This window comes from Canis aureus, chromosome 6 (genome assembly GCF_053574225.1).
Source record: "Canis aureus isolate CA01 chromosome 6, VMU_Caureus_v.1.0, whole genome shotgun sequence".
Taxonomy (NCBI): domain Eukaryota; kingdom Metazoa; phylum Chordata; class Mammalia; order Carnivora; family Canidae; genus Canis; species Canis aureus.
Genome location: NC_135616.1, coordinates 68,922,149 through 68,942,767, shown reverse-complemented (window position 1 = coordinate 68,942,767; position 20,619 = coordinate 68,922,149). Strand labels below are relative to the sequence as shown.

General features: G+C 40.4%; 1 long non-coding RNA gene across 3 annotated transcripts in view; it reads right to left on the bottom strand.

Moving 5' to 3' along the window:
* The window catches only part of LOC144316319 (uncharacterized), a 71,046-nt gene extending 52,016 nt beyond the window's left edge, over positions 1–19,030 (bottom strand). Inside the window, exons 1-4 of one of the 3 annotated variants that reach the window (XR_013382161.1) lie at positions 18,438–19,030; positions 14,699–14,783; positions 9,266–9,339; positions 5,333–5,537 (exon numbers count right to left, since the gene is read on the bottom strand). This is a non-coding gene — a long non-coding RNA (uncharacterized LOC144316319). Of the gene's footprint in view, positions 1–5,332; positions 5,538–9,265; positions 9,340–14,698; positions 14,961–18,437 lie in introns of those variants that run through there. The other 2 variants (XR_013382160.1, XR_013382159.1) reach the window with 2 other exon arrangements.
* Positions 19,031–20,619: the final 1,589 nt, after the last annotated feature.

The window sequence follows — 20,619 nt, the reverse complement described above, 5'->3', positions numbered from 1 at the left end:
GGGGATTACCCTAAGACCTGTCTCTTAAACCATCCTATCCTATCCCAGCACACAGACTTCACCCTTTGGACCACCGATGCTGGAATTCAGACTTTACACCCATGGCCTATAGCCATGTCTCACTTCTAATCACTCATCCACCTACTTCAGGCTCCTGGACTCCAACCCAAATCGGAGCCCCAGGCCCCTTATGTAGCCATTAGGGGAAGTCAGGCACTGCTAATCTGCCATGTTACCTCACTCAAACTGTCACTCAACAGCTTTCTTCAACTATCAAACAAGAGGGTCTGTTTTTTCCATATGAACTCAAAATTGCTGGGTTTAATAATCAAACCAAGAAATGAGAATATATGTTTTGTGTCTGTGTGTGTGTGTGTGTTTATGTATGTGTTCAAATAGACATGTATTTGCTGGGTGCATGGATGGATGGATGGATATGTGTGTCCCACAGCTTGGATGAATTCTACAACATAGGCCATGTTCACCTTCCTCCACCACCATGTTTCGTTTGTGTATCTTTGGGGAATACAATCATTATCATGCAATTGCTAGTTGAACATTTTACCAAGGATTTTTGATAAATACAGCAGATGAAGCTGAATTCTTAGTACTCTAACTGGAACATAGTAGTTTCTCTGATAGATGTCATTAACCTACTAGCTTACCGCCTAAACACCCAAGACCCAACTTTTCATTCATTCATCCATCCATTCATTCCATAAACATTGAATGCCTACTATTGTGCCGGACTCTGACTGAAGCACTGGAGATGGGGACATGACCAGTCATAGTCCTTGCCCCAAATAGCAATCAGATGCCTTAATGTAATTTAAACATGATCACAAAAAAGATGAATTTAGGCTGTATCTAGACTATCTTATTTTATGTGTATGTTTTAATGGTCTATCTTTTCAAAACTGCTCAATTTTTCTTATGAGAAGTTTTTGTAAATGTACATCAGAAAAGAAAGTTTTCCTCACATGCCCCCAAACATAATAACCAGTCAGCTACTTCAGACCATATGGAAAACCAATTTTGTTCTCTTAATTCACTTTCTAATCCATGTTATGGGTTTGATACGTAATGAAAGTCTTTAGCTGATAGTTTCCTTGCATTGCATTTTTTAATTTTCAAAGTGTTCCCATATCTACTCACAAATTCACGCCTCACAAAAGCCGTGGTAGGTAAACTAGACAGTATTAAACCCATTACACTAAAAAGGAACCCAAAACATGAAGAAAGTTGGGTGTTTGTCTAAGATCACCCAGCAAATCAGTTAAAATACAAAAACAAAAACAAAATTAAATCTAGTACCCAGATCTCTTTCCACTACAAATTTTATATATTTAGTTTGGCATAGTAAATGAATTTTTATGACCTCAAGTTACGCATGCTACTTCCACCTCCCCCACCCCCTGCCCAACAACATAACAGCAAATCTCTCAGCTTTGTCTGTAGCCTGTGTGATTAGTAGATAAAATGACTAGTGACATGTATCAATTTATATGAATCACTGATTAAAGAGGACTGCTATGAATCCAGGGTCTCAATTTGTCAAGCCCCAGGATACAATTCAAGCTCTCTGTAATCTGGCCTACTTGCCACTTGTTACTAATTGCCTGAAATTCTGAAATTATTTTATATTTTAAGGAGTATTTTTAAATTCTCTTGGGTATCTGGAAACATTCTATCTTAGGCAGCAGATAAGTATTTGTCTTTCAGTACCATCTCTTCTTGGCTTCAGCACTCAACGACAGCACCATTATTTTACAACCTCAACAGAAGACATTTTTAGCCAGCAAACAAGAAACAGGAAGCCTGATTTTCAGCAGTCAGACCAGGCCACTTCTCTACAACCCACAGAACTTTCCCTTGTCCCTCGCTCTGGTACATGCTGAACTCTGACTCCCCCGGCAAATGCCTCAGACACCAGAAGAGCAGTAGAAATAGCCCACAGGCTCATGGTAGACAAAGAAGGTGGGGACCTGGTCCTGTATCCTCCTAGCCCTCACACTCACCTCCTCTAGAAAGCTCTCTCTGATAAATTACATTCCTTCACCTGAAACTACTCCAGCCCTGCGACGCCTGGGTGGCTCAGTGGCTGAGCCTCTGCCTTCAATTCAGAACTTGCTGGAGTCCCACATCGGGCTCTCTGCATGGAGTCTGCTTCTCCCTCTGCCTATGTCTCTGCCTCTCTCTGTGTGTCTCTCATGAATAAATAATCTTTAAAAAAAAAAAAAAAAAAAAAACTACTCTAGCCTTTCCACTGAAAGTGACCACAAAAAGCCGATAGTACATACATACTACATCTTTCATTTTGCATTCACCAATGTGGAATGAAAAAAAAAAGGCAATAAAACTATAGTTGCAGATTTATTGGTATCAAATAACTCACAAAATAATCCTAAAGAAAAGGGTATTTGATACCTTTGATATAATTTTGTCTTTGTAAAAAAAAAAAAATTTTGTCTTTGTAAATTCAAATGCAAATGGTGTATAGATACATACCTTTGCAGGTACATTTACTCACATGGAAAAATGCTAGAAGGATAACTGATAAAATATAACATTAATTATTTCTTAGTGTTAGAATAATGAGTATTTTCTAAGTATTCTGCACTGAACATTATCTTTGATACTAAGAAAAAACATTACTTAGAAAAATAAGTATAATAAAAAAATCTATGCCCCCCAAAAAATTAAAATAAAAAAATAAAAATCTATCATATTCATGTGTCTATGCCTTTTTTTAAAAGATCAGAATTGGTTGCACAATCATGTGAATGTAGTTAACGCTATGGCACATTGGTTTTGTTGTGTTTAAGATTTTATTTATTTATTTGAGAGCGAGAGAGAACACAAACAGGGTGGGGAGGGCAGAAGAGGGAAGGGGGAGAAGAAGGCTCCCCACTGAGAGGTAGCCAGACATGGGGCTCGATCCCAGGACCCCTAGATCATGACCTCAGATGCTTAACCAACTGAACCACCCAGGCATTCCCCCCTCCACTTTTTTTTAGAGAGTAAATAGAATATGTGCAAAACACTTTTTTTATGAATAAAGTCTGTAAGCTTTAGAAAAAATTAAAAAGACCAGAAAGAATTACATTAAAATGTTACACGGTCGCTTTTCTTGTTCTGAGAGGTGGCTTGCAGTTAACAGTTATTTCAATCTTCATTATTTTGTGGATTTTCTACATGGGCAGAGGATAATTAATATATTACCCTTATAATAAAAACAATTAATTCCATGATTTCAAAAACACGAAATAAAAATAGTGGCGGTGTATATCAATTTGTCCTTTTTGACATGTTGTTTTATATTTATTTGCACGTGGTTTCATGTGCAAATTTTATTTCCTCAAGGGGACTGCAGATTTCCGGGAGGTCTTCTAGTTGTTTTGCTGTCTTTAGAGTATTTTATACATGTTAAAATGTGCGCGTTCATGAACGACACTCTCATCCACCCACATAAAGGGGAGAGAAGCCGGTTCCGACCAAATCTTGACTACTGCCATCACATTTCTCCTGCAAACAAATGTAAATATCTCATCATAAGACTGCGTGAAACATTTGAAATCTGGTCAAAAACAAGCCAGACACGTGAGCCACTTTTATTGTTATCATTGTGCTCATTATGGGTCTGAAAGCTCATCTGTGTTCATTGTGAGCGGGGTTCCCATCCTTTGTCTCCAGGCACCGGCTACACACGGGGCTGGCATCCTCGCTATGGGAAGAACAAAGCAATTTATCGTTATTGGCAAGTTGGCCAATTTCATCATTAATCGATCATTCCCTTTCTTCGGTGGGGTCCTGAGGCTTTCCCCTAGGGAGCAGAGGGAGAGAGCCGGATTTGCTCGGTCGGGCATGGCAACAACAGACTGTGAAGGAAATTTTCAAGGTATTCCATCAATAAAGGAAGGTCACTTGCCTTTGCAGCAGCATGCATTTCAAACCAAAGGAAAATCAGGCTGAGGATTTCCATCAGTTTTGGCTTTGCAAGGAAGTTTTTGTTACTTACGCCCTTACTGGGCTGCAGATGCTTCTTCTGGAGGAATGCACTGTCATTTTCGTACTACGGGAAAGGGGACTAGAGGAATCCTGAGTGCCCTGTCCCCTTGGCCACTTGGCCCTCGCAGCAGACTCAGTCCTCAGCTGTCACTTCCAGGGAGGCAGCAGGTTGGAGAAGGAAGCAACCTGGCCCTCCTGGTCTGGCACGCCAAGGACCTTGTTGAGATACAGACAATCTCTTTGCTCCTTTTCATGGCTGCAAGCCCCAAGCTCTGGGAAGTATCGATAGGGGACCACAATAGACAAGAAGTCGAGGCCTGCAGGGTGACAGGACTTTGAACCTCAGTTGTGCTTAAATTGACAAATCACCCAGGTGAAACTTTTAACTAAAGATGGAGGGGAGAAATGAGATTTTGATCCATTTTGGACACATATTGCCTCTCCGGAGGAAAGATTCTTCTGACAGTCACATTCGCCTATCACTCATCCTTCCAGACAATGGACCCATGGAGGGAGACACCACATGGCCGATCATCATGTGCTGCATCAGAGAAGCGGGTGGCTGGTCTCCTTGTGCGTGTGGCCAGATCACTACCTTACTTTGTATCCTTTTTCTAATAAATGACAATAGCTCATTAGATATAGTAGTGTTTTCTAGTCCTTCCTATATAAGGCTTAAGACATAGAGGGAAAAATGTGTTCATGGTTCTTTCAACTCCTACCCCTAGAAAAAGCAAAACTACAACAAAAATCACAGTTTCATTCCCTGTATCATTTTTAATTCCTTATGTCATCTACTCAAACTGATTTTCAGTATCTTAATGGTAGGAATCAGGTATCGTGTCCATAATTTGCCTCCCCCATAGTGCCTAAGCCAGCATTCTGCACTCCTAACACAATGGATGCTTACAAAATTAATGAAAACTAGCATGTGCATAACAGATTTTAATCTTCACAGCACTTTTCCATCTGGGCACATCTTACTGTGTTCTGCTGAGCTCAGGGCAGGAAATTGAAGCCTTAAGAGGTTGACTTGTCCTGTATCATAAAGTATGACAGAGTTGGGACCAGAACTCAGGTCCTACTTCTACTCTGATTTTGAGTCTCCCACTTTGAAAATACAGAAGTGGCGAGAAGGTAGTGCTGGGGCTGATTGAACTAAGAAGTTATTTCTAGACTTGGAACAGCAGTTGGTTCTGAAAATTTTCAAAACTCCTTGTCAAAATCAAAAATAGGGAAAGAAAGATGTATTCATGTATTTGAAATGACATATCTGAATCATTGATTCGAGAGAGTTCAGACTTTCTGAATATAATACCCATACCTCATTTGGGGATGCCAAATGGAGAGGTAGGCAACCCAGACGTCCTCGTAGATGTTTTGAAGACAGTGAAAGGAACATGTCGAAATAGATGATACCATTTATACATCACACTTGACTCCAAGTAGTTCTTGCATGAATTTCCCAAGTTAATTAATGTCATGGAGAATTGATGAGTTTTCTTCTTTACCAATCCCGTGAGGAACATCTGAAGAACAGAATAAGCACCCTTATCATAAAATAATATAAATAGATTCAATGAAACATTTAATTAAAATGTTATGTTCTAATTTCCTGATAGAATGGAGTTCCACAAGGGAAGTGACCAAAACTCTCTTCCTGACCAAACCCTAGAGGGACATCTGTGAGCCCTCTTCTTGACTAGGGCCTCAGTCTTGGTCTACCAAGATTTGAACAAACACTAGCATAGTTTCTAACAGTTGAACCCCACATTCCTAAGATGACCCCAGTCCCCCTTCAAGTGCCTGCCTGAGAAAAGTCAAGACTGCCAAAAGAATTTGCTATTTGCTCCAGCCAACACCTGCAAATAGGGCCCCGCCTCATAGTCACTGTGGGGGAGTAGGGACCTAATAGCATAGACACCAGTTTCACATGGACCAACTTCCCTGCCTGCTTTCTGGAACCTTTCTCTTCCCTGACTATATCGAGCCCCCCTCCTCACCTTCCCTCCTCCTTTCCCCTTCTCTCTTTAAAATACCTGATCACCTCTGCACAGATCAAAGCTGAGTTCAGTTCACGCTGGACTCTTTTCTCTATTGCAATAGTTCTTACTGATTAAATTCTGCCCTTCCCACTCTAACTAGTGTCCAGCTTTGCTTATTTTTGATGAAAGGGACTCGTCTGCCTTGCTACCCCTGTATTTCTAGGACTTGCGCAATGTTTGTTCACAGCGTCTACTCAATGGCTATTTGTTCAAAGAATGAATGAACACATACAGTATTCACTGTGAACTCATTGAGAACTCCATCCACAAAACCCATTCACCTCATGTACAAATCTACAACCCCTGACATTTTACTCTTCTCCTGTGTGGAATTGAGGGTGCGTTACTTTGGATTTCCACTTCTCAGCACTCCCAGAATGCCACAGCACAGGTTGACTTTTGCCCATGACCTGACCCTCTGATATACCTTGACTGGCCTACCAGTTCTTTCCTTCCTCAGAATACATGCTTTTATAAGATATCCACCTTATCCCAAGCGTGGCCTCTGAGAGTTTGCGGAGAGAATAAATTTATCAGCATTAAAACTCACTCAGGGTTGTGGGTTCCAAATCTGAAGCTGAACTTGAGCTTCTCTTGGTTCAGGTTGCAAAGAGCATTGGCAAAAATATGACCTCCTCGTTCAAGAATAAAGGCCCCAGGGGTGTCTTAGCTATCAAGTTGCTCTTACAAAAGAAGATTCTGATGAGTCCAGTGTAAAAGAATCAGAGTCTGAAGGATTTAATTTCCTCTTAAAATATTTGATGGTTTCATGGTGAAGGTGGCATTTATTTAACAATATGTATGTGGAGTCTCACTCATCTCAAAATGTTGAAAAAGATGAGGATATTTTTCTAATACCACAATGTTCTCGGTCCTTTCTTCCTTTTCCTCTTTAAACAGGGTCCGAAAATTTGTACTACATATTCTCAGGCTAACTTCTGCACCACCTGCATACCACCTAGATAATCCTAGATAAGATTAATTCAGGACATAGCAATGAAGCAGAACTTAAGATCAAATCTCATTACTATAAAACAACAAAAGCAGCAACAAGAAAAAAATAAAATTTTAAATTGCCTAAACCCATCAGCTATGTGGTAATTGGATCTTGTTAGAACTTGGAATATATATACTTTCTTTTTAATACTATTTGTTGAAAAAGATTTTGCCTATAGCTATAAATATTTCTTATTACCGTCTCAGAAACTTCCAGAGGGCTCTGGCCTTTCTGGCCAAATATGGGATTCTTCTGGGTTCAGAACTATCATTTACCTTTACACTTTTACTGCCTGGAATGTTTCAGGGAAATGTTATGAGGCTCCATGAGCTCTCTGGGCTCCAGCGTATCACCCTATTTCCAACAATTAAAAAATAGACAACTATGAAAAGTTTACTGTATGTTTAAGATTGAGTTAAGAAATAGAGAAACGGTCTTCACCCACAAGAAGTTTATAATCTGGTATTTGAGATAAGAACTACACAGATGACAGAATTTGTACACAAGACTGTAATAATAATTATGTCAATAGCTAATATTTATCATGTATTCACTAGTGAAAGGGATTGTTCTAAATGCTTTACATGTATTCTATCATTATATTCTTACAACTGTCTTATAAGACAGGTGCTACTATCATCCCCATCACACAAGAGAATACTTCAATAGGATATGGTAAAGGCTTTGCCCAAAATCGCACAGCTGGATAATGATAGCACTATGATTGGAAGCCAAGGCAGGCAGTTCCAGAGCCACCCCTCTTCCTGCCACCACCTTCAAACACTTACATGCTCACATAAAAGTTAAAACATGTACGCGTGCATAGAGAATTATCTACGTGATCATTACAAACACAGAGCAGAGCCTGCCAATTCAGTCGAAATAGAAACATTACTTCAATATGGGCCATGCATCTTAATCTGTATTTCATTCAAACATATATACTAGGCACTTCTTATATGCAAGCGAAAAGGAGTTAAAGCATAGTCTGCCTACAGTGGGGAGAAGACAAGACTGAAAATGCTCTCATAGTGAAAGGAAAGAGAACATCAGGCACTGCTGGGGACATAGAAAAGTTTTCATAAAAGGTAGGCTAATTGAGCTGAGACAGAATTTCTCAGAGATGGAAATTTGGGAGAGTAGGACAGCATTATTTGTGTATATCTATAATCTAAAGGAAGTGATCTCCATAACACAATTTTGTTATTATTATTATTCTTTATCTTATTTTCCAGCATGCGATCTCAATTGCTGACTATGCCTGATCCAGACTTCATTCACCAAACTGTAAAAAGCTGTTGGTCAGGACAAAAAAGGACGAAAGACTTGCACCAAAACCAACAAATTGTCAGGTGTGGACAAAGTCAGGGCAGCAGCCTCCACGAAATAAGCATTAGGTTCATATTGCACAGCTTCTCTATTCAGGTCCTCTGTTCCAGCCTCCTAGGCTCCTCTCCTTCTGCTGGTTGGAATGTTCCCTTTACTTGAGGAGTTTCTGAAATCTCACTCTTTTCAAATAATCTTACCTAATAAAAGAATATTGGCAAGTTATTCTTTGCCTCTCCCTCTCTAACCATGAAACATTCAAAACAACCTGTCAGGTCATCCAATTTTTTAAACTATTCCCCTCACCATCATCATTCTTTCCTGAGGACTGATTTTTTTTTTTTATTAATTCAACTGACTACCATCAGTGTTCTACAGCATGGCATAAATTAAAGTTCAGATATATGCACATACCAGAGACTTTGTTTGAAAAAACAAAGATTACTCCAAATGCATTACTGAGGATAAACAATGCCCAACAGTGCTAGTAGGAGAAAAAAAAATAGGAAAGAAAGAACATAACACAACAAAATATAACAATATCACAACAATGGAGAGGTCTTCTAAAGGATAAATGCAAAAAATAGTCATAATAATAGATTTTAATAAAAGTCAAAAATAAACAAGCCAGGTGAACTCATCTAAGACTTGAAAAGCCAGGGCTCATATTATTCTCAATCGTAATTCCTTAAAATGAACCACCGTATTTATGTTTTAGTTCTTAGGTTATCTTTTTCCTCTGCCCTCCTTTTCAAATACACACATCCCTCCTGAGATGTCCTCCTTTCACCCTCATTACTCCTCCACCTAGCTCTGACTTCTCACTTTTCTAGCTGCTGCCACCCTCGGTATTTGGCTTCCACCACTATGCATCTCTCTTCTGTGTTACCTGGATCCTTTATGCTGAAAACCTCTTCCTGCTTTGATGGGGCGCAGGTCAACTTGTGTAATAAAAGAGGAAGGCTGATGGAAACATAATGAAAGCAAAAGAGGTTATTGAAAAGGTTCTTTCACTAAGTAGATACATCCCCAAAACATACACAGAGAAGATAAATAAGTGTGTGGCTCTGGAAGAGGAAATGAAACAAATATGGAGATTGTAGGACATCAAAGGGAACCTCACTATCATGTCGAGATGGGAAGGCCGGGCATGAATGACTTCAGTATCAGAAGAAAGGGGAAATTTATCATGAATTCCTCTCAAATCAGAATCTTATACTTCTGGACACCTGATGTATAACAAGGACATTTGAATTTCAGCAATGCATGATTAAATGTACCTGGCTTATCCCATACTGTTTTAGCACATGAAGACCATATTGGAGTCAACATGTGTTGAGCTGTGCCAGGTGCTCTGCTAGGCCTGGATTACTGGGAAAAGTAAATAGACAATAACCAGTGGAAGCAAAACCATGTCAGAATATATTCTGATTTTCTGATGTCTCTAATAAGAAATCACTCAATAAAATGCAGGGCAATCTCTTAGCAAGTAAATTATCTAGCAGCAAGTTTTAAAGAAGGGATTTTGCCCACCTTTAACTAAAGAAGGAAAAATGGGACAATACACATGAGCATTGTATGTGCATTGTCCCCCATACACAATGAACAGCAGAAATAATGAAAAGCAGAAAAAGAAAATTAATGGTCACAGGTAAGGAACATAATTAGCAACTTTTATACCAATAATGCTGATAACTGTCATGAAAAGAGATTGAAGCAATCTAAAGATGAAAGTATGACAATCTTCCTCTGAAGCATACAAGGAAAGCAAAGGTTATGTAAGCCCCATTCAAGGTAGTAGCAAGGATATTTTATTTGCACTTAGGAGTTTTGCTTTCTTTCTTTGCTCTGTGACACTGTAGTTTACAGAAAAAAAAATGCTGACATTAATTACAAAAGCTATATTTACTAAAAATAAATAGATAAATTGGGATAGGTTGATAAAAAAAAAACCCTGATTATTTAGTAAAGAATTCTATTTTCGTAGAACAAATACAAATAAATACTGTAAGTCATGTTAACTTCTGAGTCACTAAATTATTCATGCTAAAAGCAAGCTTAAGACCTAAACAGTAATACAAATGACCAACAGACACAGGAAAAGATGCTTGACATTACTAATCATCAGGGGAATGCAAACCAAAACCACAATGAGATATTGCATTACACCTGTCAGAATACCTAAAATCAAAAAGACAAGAAACAACGAATGTTGGCGAGGATGTGGAGAAAAGGAACCCTCAGGCACTGTTGGTGGGAACGTAAATTGTTACAGCCACTGTGGGAAACAGTATGGTGTTTTTTCAAAAACTCAGAACTGAAATACCACGTAATCCAAAAATTCCACTATTGGATATTTACCAAAAGAAAACAAAGACACTGATTCGAAAGGATATATGACCCTAATATTATTTTTAATAGCCAAGATATAGAAGCAATTTAAGAGCCCATCAATAGATGAATGAATAGGAAAATTAATGGAGTATGAGATAGCCATAAAAAAGATGAGATCGTGCCATTTGTGACAACATGGATGGACCTAGCTGGTATTACGCTAAGTGAAATAACTCAGAAAGAGAAATACAAATACCATATGATTTCACTCATATGTGGAATCTTAAAAAAAAAAAAAAAAAAGAATAAACAAACAAAAAGCAGACTCAGACTTATAAACACAGAGAACAAAGCCAGGAGGGGAAAGTGCAGGGGCAATGTGCAAAGTAGGTAGGGGGAGGGGAAGGTACAGGCTTTCACTTAGTAGCTACATAGGTTTTGAGCACAGTATAATGTTTAAACTTGTCCAATCACTATGCTGCACACCTGAAACTAATCTCACATGTGTCAAAAAAAAAAAAAAATCAGTCATTAAAAAAAAAGACTTAAGAGATCCCTGGGTGGCTCAGCGGTTAGCATCTGCCTTTGACCCAGGGTGTGGTCCTGGCATCCTGGGATCGAGTCCCACATCGGGCTCCCTACATGGAGCCTGCTTCTCCCTCTGCTTGTGTCTCTGTCTCTCTCTCTCTCTCTCTCTCTCTGTCTCTCAAGAATAAATAAAATCTTAAAAAAAACAACAACAACAACAACTAAGCAGCAATAACCATTGAATGTGTGATGATAACAACTGAGAGAGAAGGCAATGACAGCGACAAGCTAACCCATTCCTTTGGGGCTAACCTTTGGCTCTTCTATCATTTTTTAATATTTATTTATTTATTTATTTATTTATTTATTTATTTATTTATTTTTAGAGAGAGAGAGCATGTACAAGAGTGGGGGTATGGAGCAGGGAGAGAGGGAAAGAGAGAATGCCAGGCAGACTCCATGCCCAGTGCAGAGCCTGACGCAGTGTTCAATCTCACAATCCCGGGTTCATGAGTTAAAATCAAGAGCCAGACACTCAACCCACGGAGACACCCAGACACCACTCCCTCTTCTACCATTTTGTTGACAGAACTCTTAACTGATTTATCCAATTAATAAACTCTCTTATCACATCACATTGGGAGGCAACAGTATTTCATGAAATAGCCTGGGTTTTGAATCAGGGATCTGGATTCTAATCAGCGATCTGATATTTGCTTACCCAATAACCCTGAGAAATTTATATAACCTCACTGAGGTCCATTTCCCCATCTGCAAAATAAAGGGTAAGAAGACTTACCTTGCAGAATTTATCTCAGGCTGAAATTAGATGACTATTTAAAACATAGCACTTAGCACAAGGTGTATAGTAAATACTAGTTATTTTTTTCTTTCAATGTCTTGTATTCCCAACATGATAAAGTCAAAGTTCCATTACAGGGAATTCAAGATTCTTCCAAATGCAGTGCTGGTGTCTTAGACCTGAGTAATACTTTGCAATATAAGCTGATGTTTTTCCTGCATTCTCTTTAATACTTTGGACCTTTCTTAACCACCCTGCTAGTCTAGTAATTCTTGATCCTGACTATAGTTAGAACCTACTGGGGAGGAGCTTGTTAAACAACACCAGTATTCCTGCCCGAACCCAGATCAATTAAATCAGAACCTCAGGAAGTGGACCTACTGCTTTGTATTAGTCATTAAGTCCTCACTGTGATGGTAATGTGCTGCTGTGGCTGAGAACACTGAAATCGACATTTCTAGATCCCTTACTTCAGGAAAGGGATTACAAGGTAGAAACAGGGAAGAAAGGAAACTATTATTGGCTTTTGAGTTTCAAATGCCTAGCCTTCAAAAGAAAAAAAAAAATCCACAGAACCTAAGGAAAAAAAAGAAAGAAAGAAAGAAAGAAAGAAAGAAAGAAAGAAAGAAAGAAAGAGAAAAAATATGACTAAGAGCAAAGATTCTCCACCACCACTACCAACTCCACATCCCACACCTTCAAGTTTACAAAAGCTAGCCCTGGTGCAGAAAATCGTAGGAAAAGGAGGTAATGAGACCAAGGAAGCTTGGAGTCCCTGAGAAAGGAGGCCTGTACTCTGATCTTCCTGGAAAAGGGCAAACAGATGCCTCCTCAATAAGGTGGTGTGACCCAAGAGTGTAAGATCCCATCCCTCATTTCCTAACAGAGAGCCCAGATGGGCAGCTAATGTTCAGAGAAGTGGATGTGGGGTGACTAACCAAAGCAGACCCTAGACAGCTTGATAAAGCAGATGATCTGGAGGTTGATTCCTGCCCCCTGGGGGGCAGCACCATAGTCTTCTGAACACAGCTTGGTGACAGCCCTGGAGAGCTAATGACAGAGGGTCAGATAGGATAATGGTCACCTCCCTGGAATCCAGCTTGGAGAACTGATAACTAGGGTCCTGATGCCCCACCCCGCGGCACCACCATCTATATCTTCATAAGGCCCCTGGCATTTAGGGAAAGTGAGGAGATTCAGCGCAAATTGAGGAGGATTAAGTTTCCTTCACATGGCAAAATGAGAGTTTCTACAAATAAGTGGATGAATAGAAGGATCAGTAAAGTCACATACCTCTTGCCCCTGAGCATGTGGCTGAAATTTCCACCCTCCTAATTACTTTGCTTCGTGTATGTATTTGTGTCACAGACCACGTCTGTTCCATGTCTGTGTCATGCTCCAGTTGCTCTAAAAAGATCACTCTCGCCTCCGTTCCTCTCTTGCTCACTCTTCAGTTCCTCTGTTCATTGTGCCTCTTCTGTCTGGCAAAGCGCTCGGAGTTTCCTCCCTAGTGCCTTCTCTGACATTCCTTGGAAAAACTCATGATCCCTCCTCCACATTGCCCTCACAGGACTCTCCCACTGCCCTAGAGGCCCGTAAATTCAGTTCATGTAAGCATATACATAGGTAGACATCTCCTTAGGATGGTATAGATGGCCACCAAAACCTGTGCATGTGGTAGCTAGAAGTTTGTCTCCTTCACCAAACTGTAAGCCATGGCCAGGGTCATGTCACGCTTGGCCTTATATTCTAATATCTTGCACATAAAAAGTGTTCATAGTTTGCTAAATGAATGAATGAAATCATTACTTAATATGACGAATACATATGCAAGCCACTGTGTCATTTCAAAACAATGGAAAATTTTCCAGAGCGTCGCTTTTTAAAAAGATTGCTCATAATATCGCTGAAAGTATCTAAGATCATTCTCCTCATTGGCATCTTCCCTTATAAGCACATCCGCAATTGTAAGCCGCATCTACTTTAATCAGAATGAATGGACTAGCTGGATAATCAACCCCAAGAAAATCATTTCCATCTTGCCTTTTTAGGCCAGATGGAAGTTATCTATATGCCTCTATGTAATGCTACTACCTTCAATAAATCAGTAGGAAATCAATTGAGCAACTAAATCTAACTGTGAGATTTCAGAGTGGCAAATGCCTAGTTTGCACCCAATAACAAACAAATTTGCTCCAAGAAATAGCCATACAGTGGCCACATGCCCTCAAAATTCAGTTGGATTACTAAAATATTTGTAATGCCCTTTCTTATATTTTAATTTCAAGAAATTAACCCATCATAAATATGACCACCATGCATACAAAAGCAAGCTACACACTAAATGATGTAAATAAAATGCAAACAGAACATCAAACAAGCTTCATAGGAAAAAATGTCTGTTTCAGAAGTCAAGAGTGGGCGGGTTTATAGGCATACGAGCTGAAGGATTTACTCTTTTTAAGAGAATACTATGAAAATGACTTGATTGAATCATCCAACTTTCAAAGGAAGGTATCTTTGAGATATTCCACATAATTGCATGTTTGTTATAATGGAGACGCAATCATAAGCTCCAAGCCCCAACTGCCAAGAGTGACTTCTTTCATCCCCAGCTGGCCCTGAACTGTACCCTGTCCTTCAGGATGAAGATCTCACCTCTCTGATTCATCCTGGTCATCCCTCTGGCCTGGGAAGTGTCAGTTCTAATGAGCAGGAGAAGGACTGGGATTCTTCAATGAGCCTGGAAGAATGGAGGGACGCCTGTTAAATGCCATTCACAGCTCTAAATAGCCATTCAGATTAGTGGCCGTGGTTCCTAAAGGACGGGTCCCACACTGATGTGTGTGCAGACCCCTTTCAAGGTCAGTGATCCATGCAACTCAAGTGGTAATGGGATCCGACCCTTAGTGTCGGAACCTGCACCTGTTAGGCTTGGAACAATGGGGCATTCTGAAGTCAGCCACTGCAACTTGCTCTTTTCCAGACCAGTGAAAAGAATATCTCATTTCTCTTCGAACTTGGTGACCAACACACAAAATACTTTGGGGCTATTTGCAAAACAGCACACAAGCTGTGCAAATGATGTTATTACAGATGTAACACCACAGACCTGCTAGCCCCACATTTTGAGAATAATGCACATTAATCATGTCTTCCTTCCATTTCAGTGGACTGTAAATTAAACTCACATGAATGACTCTGAAGAGGAGCACGAATGCATATATGTATACATGCGGTAGGGGGTGTTAAATATATGTGAAGAGCGCATTGACTCATAATTTGAAGCACTGGGTCCCAGGCTCATTTCTCTCAATTAACTGTGTGACATTGGTAAGTCAAGTTTTTATGCTTCCCCATGAAATGGAAAGAGTATCAGCATCAGAGCCTATCTTCCCTCTGCTTTGGGTTCAGTGCCAGCATCTATTAAAGTTTTGGATTAAATAATTTCTAAGCTTTCTCTAGTTCTAAAATTCTATTATTGTATTTAGTTCTCTGCTTCAAATTATTCAATATAATCTTAAGAGATCAAGCCACACACTCCCTACCATTCAGCAGAATTGTACCAATAGAGTTCACCATTGATTAAGATGTATATCAAGTAGTCACCTGAATTGGTGTTTTCTAATTTCTTTAAAATGAGCGTTGTTTATTTGTGTCGGTTTTATTTGGCTTAAGAAGCCACCACTTTCAACCAGCTCAAGGTAAAAAGGCAGAACAATGTCACAAAATTAATATTGAGGGATGAAGATTCAGAGTTAGTATTAGTTCATAGTCATGCTCCAGCAGAGACTAATTAATTGATCCCTGAGATCCCATTTCCCTTTTCTCCTGGTCATATGGCTGGACTACATTTCCCAGCCTCTCTTGCACTTGGGCTTGGCCATGTGACTTAGTTTTGACCAATAAAATGTGATGGGAATACTGTGTGCCATTTCTAGTTGTGGTTCATAAAATCCTTACACAATCTTCCACTCTCTTCATCTGCCCGTTTAACAGAGAGAATTTCCAAGGACTTCAAAGAGGTGTGGCCACAGGATGGAAGGTTCCCCTGTCCCTGAGTCAAAGCTTTGAGGAGAGCTACCCAGGAAAGCTGCCTGACAAGGAGCATCCATGTTCAATGGTGTTTAGAGAAAAATGTTTGTTAAGCCTCTTAAATGTGGGTGTTATTATTACCAGAGTTAAATAACCCCGATTAATGCTGTTATGTGGGAAATGACTTTGATGCAATGATAGCCTGCTAACATACTACCAGGCAAACAACCTCAGAGGTCAGAGAACAAAAAGGTTCACAAAGTAAGTTAAGATGTTCCAATCATATGGGGTTTATTGAATTAATTTAAAACACCCAGGGAGTAGCAAGGAGAAAAGAGAGAGGGTAAATTAACACACTTAGGATGGCCATCCTGTTTACTAAATCCTGGTGTACATGAAGTTCATAAGTCTGGTGTTTCTCACTGCTTCGGAAGCTTCCATGTCGTGATGTGGTTAGGAGGCCCAGAGTCGGAGTTCAAGCAACATAGAGCCCCAAGGATATCCCTGGACCCTCTCCTGAGCTCACAGACTGCCCTAAGAATCCTCTTCTCCCTGTTTCTCTGGAACCTCTCACCAAAGAAAACCATAGGAAGCATGTAGGCCCAACCCCTGCCACCCAAAAAAATGGGAGATGAAAGGAGCAAAAGGAATACGAAGGCCCCTAAGTCATTTCAAACATTCCTCTCATTTCTCCCAGTCCTGAAGAAAATGTCAGAGGATGTGCCAGGCAGTCCTTTTGTCAATAGCTAACGTGACACCAAATAACAAGGAGGCAGCCCCTTCCTGTCATGAATTATGAAGTATTATCGTCTTCCTCATTAGTTAGCATTGTGAAACCCTCCAGAAAATCTTCTGTCTTCTGCAGCTGCTTTCCTTAAGACAAATCAAAGTATAATAAACGGTGTTTGGCATATTGAGAGGACAATGGTGATTGCCAAAAAACACCCTCTCTAAATTATTCTATGTTAACCTCATTTATAATCCTCTATTAAGATAAAGATGGGCAACTTATAAGAAATTACTCACCCTGCTGTCAGAGGGTGCTCAAGAACCGAAACTTACAACTCTAGGGTAGCTTTCTTTAAGAAAAACTGTATTTGTAAAAGATCTCATTTTTGCAAATTTCACAAAAATATGTGACCATGTGAACACACTGCTAGGCTCCTTCTCAGGACCTTGAAAGCAGCCTTTAAAACGAGAGGCCCCAAAGCTTAAGCTTAATTCATTCACGGTAAATCCACCTCTGACTGAGTGTATTCTCAAGTTGCAGATTTATTCTAGAAGTATGTGGAGTCTATCTATTCAAAGGAAGCCTAAGAGAAAGTGCCAGGAAGAGATAGAGTCTGGAAATTTAAAAACTGAGTCTCCACACTTCCAAGCAATTAAAATCACAGCTGAAAAATGGATGTTTCAATAACATTCCATTCACAGCCATTCTTTATTTCTCAGAAATCACCAAATAACCAGATGATATTTGAAATGCCTTAAGCAAAACACTTGTGGGGGGTGGAGAGTTGACAACTAATCCCCAACTACTAGGAAACAGCTTTTGTGTTCTGCTTTATAACACTGTCTGAAGTAACACTTGTAAACACACACACACACACACACACACACACACACACACACACACACACGTTCATTATGCCTCATAAATGAGCCTGAGAAGAAAATATCAGGCTGCAAAAGGTATCCACGTTTCTCAGCAAAACTTCCTTCCAGGCTTGCCTTCCCTCACCCTGGGGTCTACTCACAGATGGCGGGGCTATGGGAAGGAGGCCAGGCTCAAGTGGACCAGGTCATTTTCCTGGTGCTTTGTCCCTGGCTTTTATTTTCTGGGAATCCCACAGAGTCAGCACAATTGGGATAAGCTGAGCTCATGTGAGGACAAAGACAGACTTAGGCCGGTCAGCCCAAGGGCTCTCACGTTTCCTTCACAGGCTCATGATGAGGATGGTAGAGAAAGCCCGAGATAAACACTAGACAGAGACCCTTGGATGCCAGCGCCCGTTGTTGTTTTTTTTATTTTTGTTTTGTTTTTTTCTTTTAAGCTTATCTCAATTCTTCCCACCTAAAAGCAAACATCACAGAAGAACACACCACCTTCTCCAGAAGGATCAGGTGGAAACCGCAGCGCTTCGTCAAGAGATGCTTTGGGCTTCCTGTGGGCAAAACTTCGGCGCCTGTGGAAACATCTGGAGCGCTGACTGTACTCGGTCTGGAACCAGATGTCAGCCATCACCGAGACCTGCCCTCCGCCACCCTCCTTCACCGCCAGCCACGGCTGTTTACCTGATCCCTGCGAGAAACCTGTCCCCCAGCCCTGACGAGGCCCAGACCCCGCTGACTGTGTGGAGCTCACCGAGGGGTGACGCGAACAATGACGGCTCTGTCAGGCGGAGGCCTGGCACTGGGGCTGCACTGCACGACTGTCTCTTTTATCCCAAAGGGCAGTCTAAAAACGACGGCGTTCTACTCTCCTGGCAGAGCATCAGTCCTCCACGAAGGGATCTGCTGTCAGGACGACTCAGCAACTTCAAAGGCCTGAGGGTTCCTGCCACGGAGTGTAGCCTCGTCCATGTGAACTCCGGGTCGCGCCGGGGTGGCAGGCCTACTTGTTCAGCTCCTCGCGGGCTGCCAGGCCCTGACAGAGGAAAGCGAGGCCCCGCTTTAGAGCCAGGAGAACACAATTGCCTCCTTATCCATTTTTAAACAGCCTCTTCCCTTGCAAATCTCTGCTAATAAGTGCAGCTTATCTTTATTTACCAGGTAGCTCCTTTCTCTGCTGAGATACCAGCAGGCCCGATGAAGGGAAGCAGAGAGAAAAGCATTTTCTACAAAATGACAAGGAGACAGCACTTTTCTATCTAAAAATACACAGATGTCCTTCTCCTTAGTGGAGGCTGACATGTTATAGATAGTTAGGGGACAGCTTTGAACAAATTCTTGAGAGAACTCCGGGTGGCCGGTAATAATGGGAGTTCCATTTAACAGTTCTGGGTTCTTTTCATCCTTCCACCAGATGAGCTAAGCACCATAATGCCAAAGAAACTTTAAAGCCAACTGATCTAGCCCTTGTCTCTGAGCAGAGTTACATTTCACCATTCAAAATTCGCACAGTAAGGGAGCTTAATAGAACATTTGCATCTTGTTTTGTTTTGGTTTGGTCTTTTTTCCTTCCTCATAAGCCAGGAATGAAAGCCCTTGTTCTGAGTTCAGGTAGCAGGAATTCTTTTTTACTGAAGCACACTTCATGACTTTCAGGCCACTTTCATGCTAAAAATGCTACTTCCCTACTTAGGTGTTACTATGCACTACAACAGCAACTCGGTCGTATTTGATTTTAGGGGACTTTAGAATACCCTGGAACATACCACTGCTGTGCATAAATACCTGCTAAAAGATATAGGCAAAAGATGGGACTCTCAATCACTAAATCTGTCCATTTGTATAATTATATAGACCAAGTAAGAGAAGCTTTGGCCCTGTAAAAACCAATAGACCTTTATCTCCATTTCATGGAGAGCTCTAAGGAAGCACATTCCCAAAATGAGTGTGGTAGGTGAAATAAATGCCCTCCTCTAGTGAGGAGTATTGCAAATGTCCCAAGCAAAAATGCTTCCCGTTTCTAGAAAACCGAGTTCTATTCTGCATGGATTGCCTACAAAAGACTTTAAAGATCAGAGATGGCCCCAGGATCCTACTGAACTATGGAAATATATATTAATCATTTTTTTAAATCCCTAACCCTAAGCACAGGGACTGGTGTTGGTGATGATGATGATGATGATGATGATTACAATGACGATGTTAACAGCAACTACAATTTATTCAGTACTTAAAATGTGTGAGGGACTTTTCTCTATCCTCCATGTGTGTTTATTTATTCCTCACACCAACCTATGGGGCAGGTACTATTAAAAACTTTCTTCTATAAACAAAGAAACTCAGTAAGAAACTGAGAGTGTTTGCTAAGTAACTGCCCCAAATCACACCTCTGCTAAGTTGCAAGGATCTGATTCCAACCCAGGTCTTTTTGATTCCAGAACCTGGAAATTGAATTTCTATAATAACATAGGCTGATGCATCATAGACACTTAATAAATTTATGTTGAACAAAACTGAACAGATGTAATGGAATTTGGTGGGATGCTTCTCTCCCTACTTCGAACTCTCTTCCGACTTACAGAGGCATCATTTGTTACAGACCACTGTGATTATCATTACGATAGTCTTAGTACTCCAAACCAGACTACAAGTTCACAAGGACAAGGTAATATATTTTTCATAGTAATAATACTGCACTGTGCTCCAGGTTTTACTTACATTATCCTTAAGATAATTCTGAAAGGAATATATTAACTCATTTTTCAGATGAGAAAACAAATGCAGATACATGAAGAAAGGCAACAAAGGGAGTAGTAGGAGATGCAAATACCTTCCATCTACCTCCAAAGCCAGTGCAGTTTTAACTCTGACCCATGGCCAACTTTTTCATCTTTGTATCCTTAAGATGGCATAAAATACAACATCTGTAGTGAGCA